A 13,097-nucleotide genomic window follows, 5' to 3' on the forward strand; every position below is an offset into this window, starting at 1 on the left:
AGAAATTTAATAATAAAAATTACAAGTTTTCATATAGTATCTACATATATCTAAAAAATAAAAATTCACGATTTAAACTGTTTTACTTACAATTGAGTTACTATTTTGTTTACAATTGATTGACACTATTTTAAAACAGTATAATTTTTAAAAAATTTATAATTTTATATACATTAAATATTTTGAATTAAAAAAATAGATAATAAATATATTAAATATTTTATTTGTTAAAAGGAGTGCATGTGTAATTGAATGTTGATTTCTGTGTTTTCCTTTACCTTGTAAAGAGGAAACGATTATTAACTTTTGGAAGATATAAAAGGTGCCGACGTTTGAACGACGTTGATGGATACACGTCTTGAAAAGGCTGGAATAATTTCAGTCGTGAAACGCTCGCGAGGGAAAAGTGAGAATCGAAAGATGAGTATGTTTAAAGCCAATTTACAAGGTTTACTTTGGAAGATGATTAAATTATTTAAATTGAAAAGAAGAAGTAGGAAAAGATGTTACATAAGATCTAACACAATTTTTATACTTTTTAAAATTCATTAAGTTTTCACAATAACCGCTTCATAATTTTACACGAAATGCTTTTTCATTAATCATTTTATTTAAAATAATTTGCTTTATTAATTTCCAGTTTTCCAAAATAAAAATAAAAGTAAATGCATATTTGTATCAAAATATTAATTGAAATAACATAAATGGAATCGAGTATAATGATTTTTAACGATAACATAACAGATGTTATTATGTTATGAAAAAGAAAATCTCTGAGTAATTATTTAATAATTAGAAAATTATTTAGAGATAATAGCCAACATTTTTAATTAATCTTATTATTAAGAGAAAGAAAAAAAGATTATTTTAATTTTAATTAAAACTCGTAGGTCTCTCTTTTTGCATTAAATTCTAATTAATTTTACCATACAAAAGAATGATGTACATTAAATGATAAAAGAAAAAAGAGTACTATTGCTATTCTACATGCGTTTACTTTGAGTAAATATGCAGAAGATTAAGTAAATTAAACTTGTGAGGCATTTTATGAAGGTAAAAGACTCCATTCGTTCGTTAATTGGTATGCTCTTTTATTCGTCTGTCACTGGTCGAATTCTAGCGAGTACGTACGTAATATTAAAGTAAATAGCGACAAGGACAAAAGAAGAAACAAAAGTTAATGAGGTTAATCATAAGCTTGACAGAGATAATAAAAGATATAGTGAGTGAAAATTAAGGAAATGGGCAAAAAAAATTTAAATATCTATTTTCTTTTTGAGAAACCGAGATTTAGCGGACGTGAATAATCGTGTATCTTAATCTCTATGTGTCTCTCAATCTTAATCGCATACTTTAGCTAAATGCACCGGTAACATTTCTAATTACATTGCACGTAAGTAAAGTATAAAATACGCTGTCGAAAATATGCTTTCGAAGATACTTTACATACCTTTCGCTACACACTCTGGCTAGTATATCACCTACTATGCATAGCTTGTATCATTCTTGACACAGTCAGTATTTGACCTACGATCGTTCATTGGACATTGTTTAAATGTAACTTCAATTGTTGCGCTAAATTTTCTATTTGACGCAATAATAAACAAATATGTAATGGAATAATTTTACAAATTTCGAAGAAACTACTTTTCTAAACTTTCATAAACTTTTTTAACTAAAAACTCTAATGCATAAAATTTATATAAAAATAATATCTAATTATAAAAATAAAATATTTTTCTCTAATATTCTTTTGCTGAAATTGTACAAATAAACAATTAATAAAAAATAAATAAATAATAAATACTCACTCCAGAATTGCTTGCTGGCGCCTCATACCTTTCCTTTCTTCCAAATTGTCAAAATCGTCAGTCATCAGAGTTTGTTAAGCCACATGTTGTACTCTTGAAAAGTTGTACAATTCACTTGTAAAAAGTTCATACAGTTTATTACGCGCGAAACTTTGCACGACACTCCCGCACTTGGACGGACAACACTTTGTACGACACTACCGAATTCCGCGATCACAAAACAATACCATTTCGCACGAGAATTGCACCTCGAATCGACGAGATAACTTCGAGCAAGGATTAACCTGAAGCGGAAGAACACGGAATCGATGGGTAAGATTAAAGTTCCAATTCTTGTCTCGCAGCATATCCGATCTCAGAGTGACTAACTTGCTTAAATAAAATTCGTTATGATATTATTACAACTTATACGCGAAATTTCTGATTATCTAGACAATCGAAGAAATAGGAATCAACTTCTCATCGCGCGCAAACAAATGTTAAGTTATCCTAGTCAATTTTTCAAGGCATAACATAACCCATAGGTCTTCAAAAAAAGCAAGCCGTAATGTTCACGGTAGGCTACACATGAAAACATGTAAGGTAACACTATAGGTATATGAGACAAGAAACACGAGATGATAATCGCATTTTTTTTTCAAATAATCGACTGGACTTTTGCCGATTCAGATCGAACCACTTGTCGGAGCAGATGAGTTTTCATTGAGCATTTTCTAGCAAAGTTTAATGAAATTTTTAATTCGGCAACGAATTATAAGTGCAAAATCAGGATATGCGGATTATTCGTCGCGTTTTTCCGCGACAAATAATCCACAGCACACTAAAATCCAACAATGCAGTGTGTACTTAGGGTACTTAGCTTTCCCTTCAGGATAAACCTTCCAGGTACTGAGCTCTCCCACCAACGCCAAGGTGTACCCTTTGGGAGAGTTATATTATACATATAATTGTAATTAAATATAATATAAATTAGTATATATTTTACAATTAAAAGATTATCTATATTACACTTTTTATCTCAATAAAGAGATTTAGATATGTTTAACAAAACTGTAATTTGTTAATTTGTTTCTTGCAACGCTATAAAATATTCTTTTAATTATAAAATAAATCACAAGAGATTATAATAATATATAAATGCGCCAAATACTTAAAATATTTAATACATTATAATATAATTATAACATAATTAATTTTTATGTTTTTCGTAAATATAATTAATTATTTGTCACTTGATCGATTATTGCTTAGGTTGTGAAATTAAAACGAGTAAAATTTAATTTTAGCCTATGATGTCTTATTATACAAGAGAATATTATGATTATGTATATGCACAAAATTAAGCTTACAGATAATTTATAGGAAGAAAATAAATAATAAAATAAAATAATAATTTATTTATGTTGCAGTTTAACATAAAGAAATGAATTTATGAGTCAAAATAAGATAAATACGGATAACAATGATTAAGAATATAATTAGATTTGTTGACTGTGTTCACACGACAGATCTCGATTCTCACGATAAATAACAACACATAAGGAAATGAGCGTTAAGCACCATATAAAGTAAATTATTTTATTCCGTTGTGCAATATATTTAATGTAGTATTAATCAATATATTTAATTTAATATTATTATTATTAAAATAAATTTATGCAAAATACTTTGTTTTTTTTTAATTTTAAATTAATGATTAATTAAGCGATTCATTATATTACTGCTTTTTATATTACTTTAATGTGTTTAATATAATTACTTTGATCTATTTTGCAATTTTTATTATTATACAATTTTAAATCACCTGACAGATTACATTTAGATCAATAAAAAATTTTAAATGCTATAAAATATATTTGATATTCTTTAAGCATCTTTCAAAAAAATAATTATTGTTCTTAATTATTTTAGTAAAAATCACAACAAAATAATTAATAATTTATAATTTTTATCCTTGTCGCCACGGTTTTTATTTGAAATGATATAAATAATTGTATGGTATACACACTTTGATAAAAATCTATCATCGTGATATATGTATATCAGTAGTTATAATACATTAAACAATTGTTTATCTAAAATTATACAGTAAAATTACAAAGTTATTTATCTGAAGTTCGTTAATTGTCAATTGTAATAATTAGCGAATTTTCTGATATTCGTGATCGTATTTTGAATAGGAGTTTGACAATATCAGAGTGTCTCGCATCACTACTTTACAGCTCGGGTCGTCATCACGCAAATAATAATAAAGTCGTAGCACATAAACAATAGCACACTATATCGCATTCAAGTTGATTATTACGTTTATTTAATATTTAACAAATTTATTGTCCAAATATTTGACATACCTACTATAAAATATATATTTGTATCTTACTGTGCGTTATCAATCTGAATAACAAATTACATTTAAGTAGGAAGAAAAAGTTAAAGTATGAAATATATTTGACTTTAAGTATCACGTGTGTTAAATAATTATTGTTCGTAAGAATTGCAACAAAACGTAATTTATAATTTTTATCTCTATTGCTCAGATTCTTCGTTGAAATTATAAATTTGTGTGTTAAATCTATGAATAAATTTCGAGAAATATGCACTTAAGATAAAGAGCTGTTGAACAAACAATTTAAGAATTTAATAAATATAATATTAAATTAATACACTTCTCTTAATATCAATATATTATTTACTAACTCTGTTTATGAAATATGAAATGTTACCAAACTGTCAAAAAACTTTCAACAAATCGAACATATAATTAAACATTTATTACTGCGTCATTTTGATCGTCAATCAGATGCACGACGAAAAGTACAACAATATAAATCTTGAAATTTGACTTGAACACGCTTTATGAGTTCTCATTACTTTGATTTATGGATTTTTTATTTTTAATTACTTTGATTGTTTTCTTTATTACTATATGTATACATATATACTATGCTGTGGGAAATTCTGTATAAAAATATATTTTGTAGCAGGGGAGGGTATATATATAGCTGTATATATATCATATTTATGTTAAAAAAAAAAAATATATATATATATATACAAATGTTTTTTACAATAAGATATTTGCAACTGAGCGTGCAAAGATACACTTCTTCCTGTTGCTGCACATGAGTTGGAGTTGAGATATTACCATGTTTCTTGATGATATATAGATATATATATTACATCGTCAAGTTTAAAGGATTGATAAAATTTTTTGGCAATATAAAAATAATATAATTAATTAATAATTTCTGTTTCATTATCAAATTAAATTTGAAAGGTATTAATACACATTACTGTCCGAATTTAATAATAAAATAAATGTCTAAATATTATTCGTCACAACGATGATTAATACAATGATGATATTTCTTCTACAAATTCTCTAAAAATATTATTAGACTTAAAAAAAGAGAAAAGGAAGACACTCTGCGTTGTATCGCGAATATCGTGTATGTCGTCTTCTCATGTGCAGTTTTCTATTACGTAATTTTATATTCTCGAGCAATCTCCATCCGTACCTGTGATATGCACACATGCACGTGCGCGAGGACTTCTATGCCTGTTAGAAGGAAGAAAGTACGGAGTACATCTCGGGATGAATTATGATCGAGATTTTTCATCCAGTGGGTCGCTACGTGAGTCGCATTGCAGCACAAAACTTGTCAGAGTGTCAATCGTTCGGCTTTTCGCCAAGGAAGTACAACTTCCACGCAAACCGTCGAAAAATTATATCCCGGCAATCGGAAATTCGTCAGTTTCACGGCGAAAAATACGATATCAATATTTCGCAGTTTATAAAGCGATCGCGCCTTCGCGAATGAGTATCGGTTTTCCGTAAACGCACGTCCAGTTTGGGGTGAGCGCGCTTTTTGCTGGTGTATATATATATATATATATATATATACTCTAATAGCTTAATGAATCTGCGTGTAAACGGACGCCATATCGGCCAACGTTATGATTACCGATCGGTATACACTTCAACCGTATCCGCCACGAACGGGTGTTCGTGAAAAAAAAAAAAATAATCCTGCAACGATGGCGCTGCTGTAACGTTGGTGTAACGGAGAAACCAAACAAAAATAAACACCGAGAGCGCGTTATCAGAGAGCTGTTCGTCTATCGGCTCGCAGTTTGGAAAAACGGGCTTCCGCCGGCGTCGACAGTGACTTTGTTTACGTTCTTTTCAGACTGTAAACGCTTTTCGGATCATCGAATTCACGCGGCACTGTCAAACACACTGTAATATAAATCCACCATCGGTATGACGGTGTAGCAAAGATGTAGTAAAAAAATGAATATTTTTTCGCTAACTTTCTTGATTTTCTATAATAACAGATCTGATCTATTAGCAATAGATTTTTAGCTCAACAGTATAGTATCATAATTTGATAGATCTAATTACATTTAATAAAATTATAATTTAATGAATTAAAAGTGCTAATTTTTCTTTAATGGAAATTTAATTCGAAGGACAAAAACAAAATTACTCAACGTGAATGTAAACGAATTTAAACGTAGTGTTCTTTCATCAAGCATCCACTGAGATGGAATTGATTTTTAATTTACACAGAAATCCTCGGAGATGGTCTGACAGTTGTGGGACGTTTTCTGTATAAAATAACAATATATTGCGAAAAAAAATTATCGATGTGTGTTCTCGTAGCGCCAAAGATAGCGCATGAATGTTATTACAGCATCAAATATGCAAATATTAAATAATATATGACATTTCTAGCGCATATTCGACCAATGTGCGTCTGCATATTTTATAGTAGCGGCTTCGGGCTTTAATTAATTAAGCCAATCGTATCTCGCGCACAGATTCTTATCCACGTGTGCTGCTTGCATACGCGTTCGTACCAATTAAAGTTTTGTTTCTCTTCGGCTACGAGACACATAATATTTCCGCCCACGTTATTTCCGCTAACAACGACGCAAATTCTGTTTTAATTAAAACTATGTCTATCGCCACTACGAATTATGGCATCGCCACCGTCGCCCTCGTAAAGTTTCAACCGTCGCAGGAAAAAAGTCGTAACCCTTTTATTATTGGCCGTTACTGTACTTTACGCGCCGCGCCGTTGCATCCGGTGATATTGGCAAAGACGTATTTGCCCATCGATCACTATTTCGTGAAATACCGAGTGTCCAGGCCAGTGTAAATCCGTCTCGGATTTATTTGCTGTCAACAATAAATTCGAGAATCGCAAAATACTAAACGCATCCTTTATTTTATTTGTTCCTTCGCTCCCGATCGTGAAAAGAAATGCTGTTTGACATGTCGGATAAATTTCACAATAAAGTAACGCGTTCAGCAGAATGGCTTTGAATTTTTTTTTTTAATGGCTATGAAAAATACTAGCTTTTATGCGACAATAAACTCTGATTCGTTTGCCATCACTTTGGTAGCAATCGTTTCATTGAACGGGGCTCGCCTGACAAAAACGATGGAATTTCTATTAGATCTCCACAAAGCCGATCAGACGTTATTGTATCTCATATTTTCATTAAATATTAATTAACGATTGAATATCTGAATTTTTAGCGCCATTTATAGTACATATATACTTCCTGATTCCTTACAAATATCGTCTGCCATAAATAACTAATGAAAGTATAATCTTGAATTATTTATTCACGTTCGGTGCCGCAAGGGAATTGTCGCTTGAAAACTTTTGCTTCTCTCCTCCCCTTTTCATTACGCTAACTCCGAAACTATCGACAAGTAGTTCGTCACGATTAAATACACGTTAGTCGTCCTCGTCCGCTTGACTAACCTCTGTCGGTCTTCACCCACTCGAAGAAAGCGGTTAGTGCCCAAAGGGCTGAGGCTGAAGGGACGTCATTTACGACCCGGCGATGAGGCCGGAGAATCGATTTTTGTTTGATTATCTTGTTAGAGACGCGACCGGAACCGCGCTGTGTCTGTGTCTTCATTAAAGTCCACTCGACCGCGCGATCGTTTCGAAGAGGACAAAGTCAGAGGGTGGACCAATCCGAAGAGGTCGCTGGAAGGACGACGGGGCAATTTGCAGCTTCGACTACAATTCGCCAAGAGAGAGAGAGAGAGAGAGAGAGAGAGAGAGAGAGAGAGAGAAGGGAGAAAAAGGGAGAGAGTGAACGTACAACATTCATCGACTAAAAATACATCATTGACACGATGCAGCCGTCGATATCGAAACGATGGTCTAGGCTGACGTGACAGCTGAACAGATTTAACATTTCCCCCCCCCCCCTCTGTTTACTTTCCTTTACCAAACTTAAACCATGATCGCTCGACAACTAAATTCAATTATATCAATAAATACATTGCATATTAATCGATGCATGAATAATTAGTTTTAACGTAATGCTGGAAATGTGATTAAATAACGAAGATAACGAAGCCGAATTATTATATATATCAATATATTATATATATTGCATTTTTATTATTTATATAATTTGGATTAAATTTCTCTTATATATATTATATATATATTTTTTTTTTTTTACTTCAAAAGATGAAAAAAACAATTGAAAATATATTGTACATACTAAAAATAAGATTTGTTTCAAGATATTTGTAAATTAAATACTATTTGGTTGATGTAAACGATAAGAATCTCACAGTACTACAGCGGGCAGTAACTTTATAATCCTAAAACTATTTAATCGCGCAAATTTATTAAAGCGTTGTTTTTCTTCGCTTCGCACGATGGTATATATACTTTTGGTATGACGCTACCTATCTCGTCACATAATTAATCATCTTATCCGCCTAATCTCGATTACTCCCCGATAAAAGTGTCAAAACGACGACGTTGAACTTCCTCCGGGACGCAGATCGACTCACACGGTGGGCGAAAAAGCAATTCGACGTTCTCTTCGAACGTGTTCGAAACGACTCGCGCGAGATTCGAAGGGCTCACGAAAAAGGAAGGTAATTATCGTCTTCGAGTGCAGCGCGCAGATAAAGTTAGCCGATATATTGTAACATCGAGCGGCAGATGCTCGCCGTAATGGAACAACGCCTTTATTTCGCGTTATCTCTATACGTTCTATTTATGTTTTTTTGTACTCCCTTTTTGTGCTCCCTTTTTGCTCCTTCTGCGCGAAATCCGAATCAAGACGGAAGATGTCTTATTACCAATATTTAATTGATCGCACGAATGAAAAACTCTTGCGCGATCAGTCTCTTCATTTTCAGAATAAAAACCAAATACATTTTTTATGTTATCAAAGATCTCATTAACGTATTAATGTTTCGGTTAAATCTTCTATATACATATATATGCGTATATAAAAGTAGGGAGAATACGCCTTTTTAATTAACACATTCTTTTAAAGCAAAGTAGTAGCCTGTTGACATGATTTTAACAACCGAGATTGTTACATGCAAATCAGACTGACTGCTAATTCGCTTCATTAAGCGCCATTCGGAAACACATTGACAAATGTCGCTATTTGCAATTCAGGATCGGTATCGATCGCGAGAGATATCGAGAACCACGTTATCCCGGGAAATGACTGATAATATCTTGATTGGACATTTTGCAAATCGAACTACATAAGAATTTTACAATCACGCACGATATAAAAGGAAATATAGATTAGAAAAAAGTGAAAATACAGGTCGAGTAGAAAAAATATCTATAAACGTATATGCAATAAATAAAAATTAAAAAATTAAAAATATACCTACTTGGCGTTTCTATCCAATAAACAAATAATAAAAATTTGTCATTCAACGGTTCATGCTACTACAATGGAGTTAACTTTGATATTACGTTGATCTGTAACATACAACTGTAAGATTTAAATTATAGTAAAACCTAAATTATATAATTAGTATTTTTAAAAATTATTATTATACATATTAAATAAAATTTAATACATACAATAATAAGTCAATATTTAAAGGAATAAGTTTATAAATTCTGAAGATTATTTTTTGAATATAAACTTTTACAATATATCATGTATCGATTTTATATAAATCTTTTTCTTTAATTCTGTTTTGTTTAAAACCATTCAAATAACTAAATTAAATTAATACGTGTGTATACTAATAACAATTAATATATAATTATATCAAGATTGCTCTGCCTTCTTTAAGTCTTCTCCTTCTCTTATATCAAGTTGTTCGTTGATTTGCACGTTGCACTTTCTCGCGGAAAGTTCATACATTTCATTACAGTCTTTTATGCGGCACGATGAAAACAAATGCGTGACATTGCACGACACTTTCGAATTAATCAAGATGCGACGAACCATCCACAGCATAATGAAAACAAAGGTCACACACTTTGCAAGGCACTCGCGTACTCGGGCGTATAATACTTTAGATGGCAGTTGCAACTAAATTAAGACACGTCGAATTCGTAGCTGAAAACTGCTGAAATTATTTTAAGCATCGAATGCGCTCGCAACATTTGAATCGTTTGATCAGTTATGCTATCGATTCGTGACAATTCAGCGTTTTAGATACTTTCTCTTTAAGATAAACTCGAATGCTAATATCTCCCACCCACCAACGTCTAGATGTACTTAATTAGAAGGATTATATTATAAAATTTGGAATATCAAAACAAAAGCACTTTTGAACCCACATTTATATGATTTTTTTTAATAACTATATTTATACATCTAAAATTGGTCTCTCTTTTTTTGAATCATCTTGTATATATATATACATTTTAAATAATTTTATATATAAATATGTTTAATATTAAAATATTCTGCATATAATTATATACGTGTAAATCAATATATACAAATATTATAATTATTGTAAATATAAATAGGAATATTATAATTATTGTAAATATTCTATTAAATATTTAAAGCTTTTTGAAATAAAATCTAAATAAAATCTTAAATCATATATATATGCAACTTATTATGCAATAATTTATTAATATACAATAATTTAAAGATTTACTATCGCGCTACATTTTGCGATTTTCGCGATTTATTTCAACTCGCAAATCTCTTCTGACCGTTAATGTCGATGATCCATACGCATGTCGACTCAGCGCGATCGCGCGTGTTTGAACAGATCAGCTGTTCGTACACGCTACTACGTACGTAGTAGCCGAGACCTATCTCATTCCCCTACTTTCGCGCACGCGACTACTCACTCATATATTATATCAATAATTCGTATTATTTCTCGTTTTATGTATCAATTATTTCCCGATACTTGAAAGATTTATGTTATTCCACTCTTTCAATCTGGAAATAATACTGATAGCAAATTACATATTGGTAAAAAATTTAAAGATGCAAGATATATCTGTATATCAACAAATACCATTAAAGAAATAATTGCACATATAACTATAACAATGAGGTCACAATCGATAGTTTACATCTTATATAAGAAAAGTGTTGTTTTAGTTTTTCTTATTATAGCTTCAAAGATATTTTAATTGAAAGCACGTTCCTGACTTATGTATTTCGGATAAGCTATTTGATGATTTAAAAAACTACTATGAGTACTTTATGTACTATGAACGTAGTATTACAGTCAACTGTTTTTTACATACATATTTGACGTCGCAATACTACTACATTAAATCGAATTTATAAATAAACGATAAAATCTTGATATTCAATTGATAGTTAAACAATAATAATGACAATGATGATAGTTTCTATTATGATTTAATCAGAAAACATTCCAATTTGATAAAAGATTCTGTCAGTATAGTTTTTATCAGAAATAATTTGATGCCATGTAAATACATAGGTACAAAACAAGGATGCTAAATATTCTTCCCACTACGTAAATATTCGTTATACTAAACAGATATAAGAAATTATTTTTGACAGCATCTCGAAATTGATTATCAAAATTGCAAGAAGAATTTGGTGAAATGTTTGAATAAAAAGTTCACAATTACCTCTTTCTCTCTCTCTCTCTCTCTCTCTCTCTTTGTCTTTTATTGTTAGTTTCTGCTCGCATAATCCTGCTCTCGTCGACGAAGGGTCCCTTAGATGCTCCGCAAAGGTCTCTTTGTTCACTCTAGTGTTTGTTCAGTATCCACTTATTGTTAGAGTCTCGGACCTTGGCCGCGCTCTTCGTTTTCTCTTCTCTCAAGCGACTCACTCGCGGTGAACCTCTCTCGGTCCCATCCTGTAGTGTCCTCCGCTATGCTCTTTGCGGGCAAAGATGAATTGCCTGGGAGCGACCAATGTGTGCTTCGTCTCTTCTCCTTAAATCGTCACGCGAGATGTTATTACTATCGCCAACAATCGCCACTAACGAATAATGAAATTTGCTATTCTCGGGAAATTAGCAATGCGGTTGATAGCAATTAATAGTAAACATTACATAATTTTAGGTCATTTATTTTCGGTCAATTCTCTTTAAAGTAAAATAGAAAATTTTAAAAATTATATAATTAATTCTTATATTATTTCTAATAATCTTCAAAAGCAATAAACATATTTTTAATGTATCTTTTTGATTGAGTCACTTTATATGGCAAGCGCAATAGACTATAGCATTATATCAGCTGACATTTCTCATTAATATAAGAGTTGAGTAATTATTGGTATCATTTGATTTTCGGTCTGAAAATCTACAGCTTCATCCGTAAATTTCAGAAACTTTTTCTTACAGAAACGGAGCATATAACCGACAAAAGGACATTGCATCGTGAAGAATTCTTCTTACTTCAAGCGAGAAGCGGTTTATACCGGGTGACTCCAGATCGAGAGAACAGGGCAAGCTTTTGTTAGGATATTCGAGAGCAATGCATTTCCCCATCCCTTTCGCTAACTCTACTCTTATAAGGAACGACAATTCTCTCCTTGGATCTTCCCATCCAGCTTTCCACCATCTTGTTCTCTTTGGTTATTTTGCCACAAGAGCAATATCTTAAAAACGCAACCACTGAACCGTGTTCAAAGTTCAAGGCACCTTTTATATATTTATCAGAGATTTTATCTGTCAGAATTTTCCACTCGGCAACCAGTAATGAAAAGTAATTTGCTTGATTAATCGGCGATTTTCAAATAATGATAACCATTTTGTTGCTTTCATATATATATATATATATATATATATATATATATATTTTAATATATAAAAGCATCTCTTTATTTCGCTGTCATTGCATTTATCAAATTTATTTTTAATGAAGTCAGAGCAGAAAATCAATTTTAAATTGATTAAATTCTTAATAGAGAATTATTAATAGAGTACGGCATAAGTGAATGACAAAACGTCATTTCATTATTTTCTGTTTCATTAAACTATTTAAAAGTTTACGATATTAAAATATTACGCGCAAA

At 31.1% G+C, this 13,097-nt stretch overlaps 1 protein-coding gene and 1 long non-coding RNA gene across 4 annotated transcripts in view; one reads left to right on the forward strand and one right to left on the reverse strand.

Annotated features, from left to right (window-relative positions):
• LOC140666034 (dipeptidase 1) overlaps positions 1-2,719 on the reverse strand; it is a 140,018-nt gene extending 137,299 nt beyond the window's left edge. Inside the window, exon 1 of the mRNA XM_072892750.1 lies at positions 1,812-2,719. The gene's annotated coding sequence lies outside the window, so the exon portion shown is untranslated. The remainder of the gene's footprint in view (positions 1-1,811) is intronic.
• The window catches only part of LOC140666043 (uncharacterized), a 182,303-nt gene extending 169,484 nt beyond the window's left edge, over positions 1-12,819 (forward strand). For all 3 annotated transcript variants that reach the window (XR_012046690.1, XR_012046693.1, XR_012046692.1), the window contains one exon: positions 12,424-12,819. This is a non-coding gene — a long non-coding RNA (uncharacterized lncRNA). The remainder of the gene's footprint in view (positions 1-12,423) is intronic.
• The last annotated feature ends 278 nt before the right edge of the window (positions 12,820-13,097 follow it).

This window comes from Anoplolepis gracilipes, chromosome 5 (genome assembly GCF_047496725.1).
Source record: "Anoplolepis gracilipes chromosome 5, ASM4749672v1, whole genome shotgun sequence".
NCBI classification, from domain to species: domain Eukaryota; kingdom Metazoa; phylum Arthropoda; class Insecta; order Hymenoptera; family Formicidae; genus Anoplolepis; species Anoplolepis gracilipes.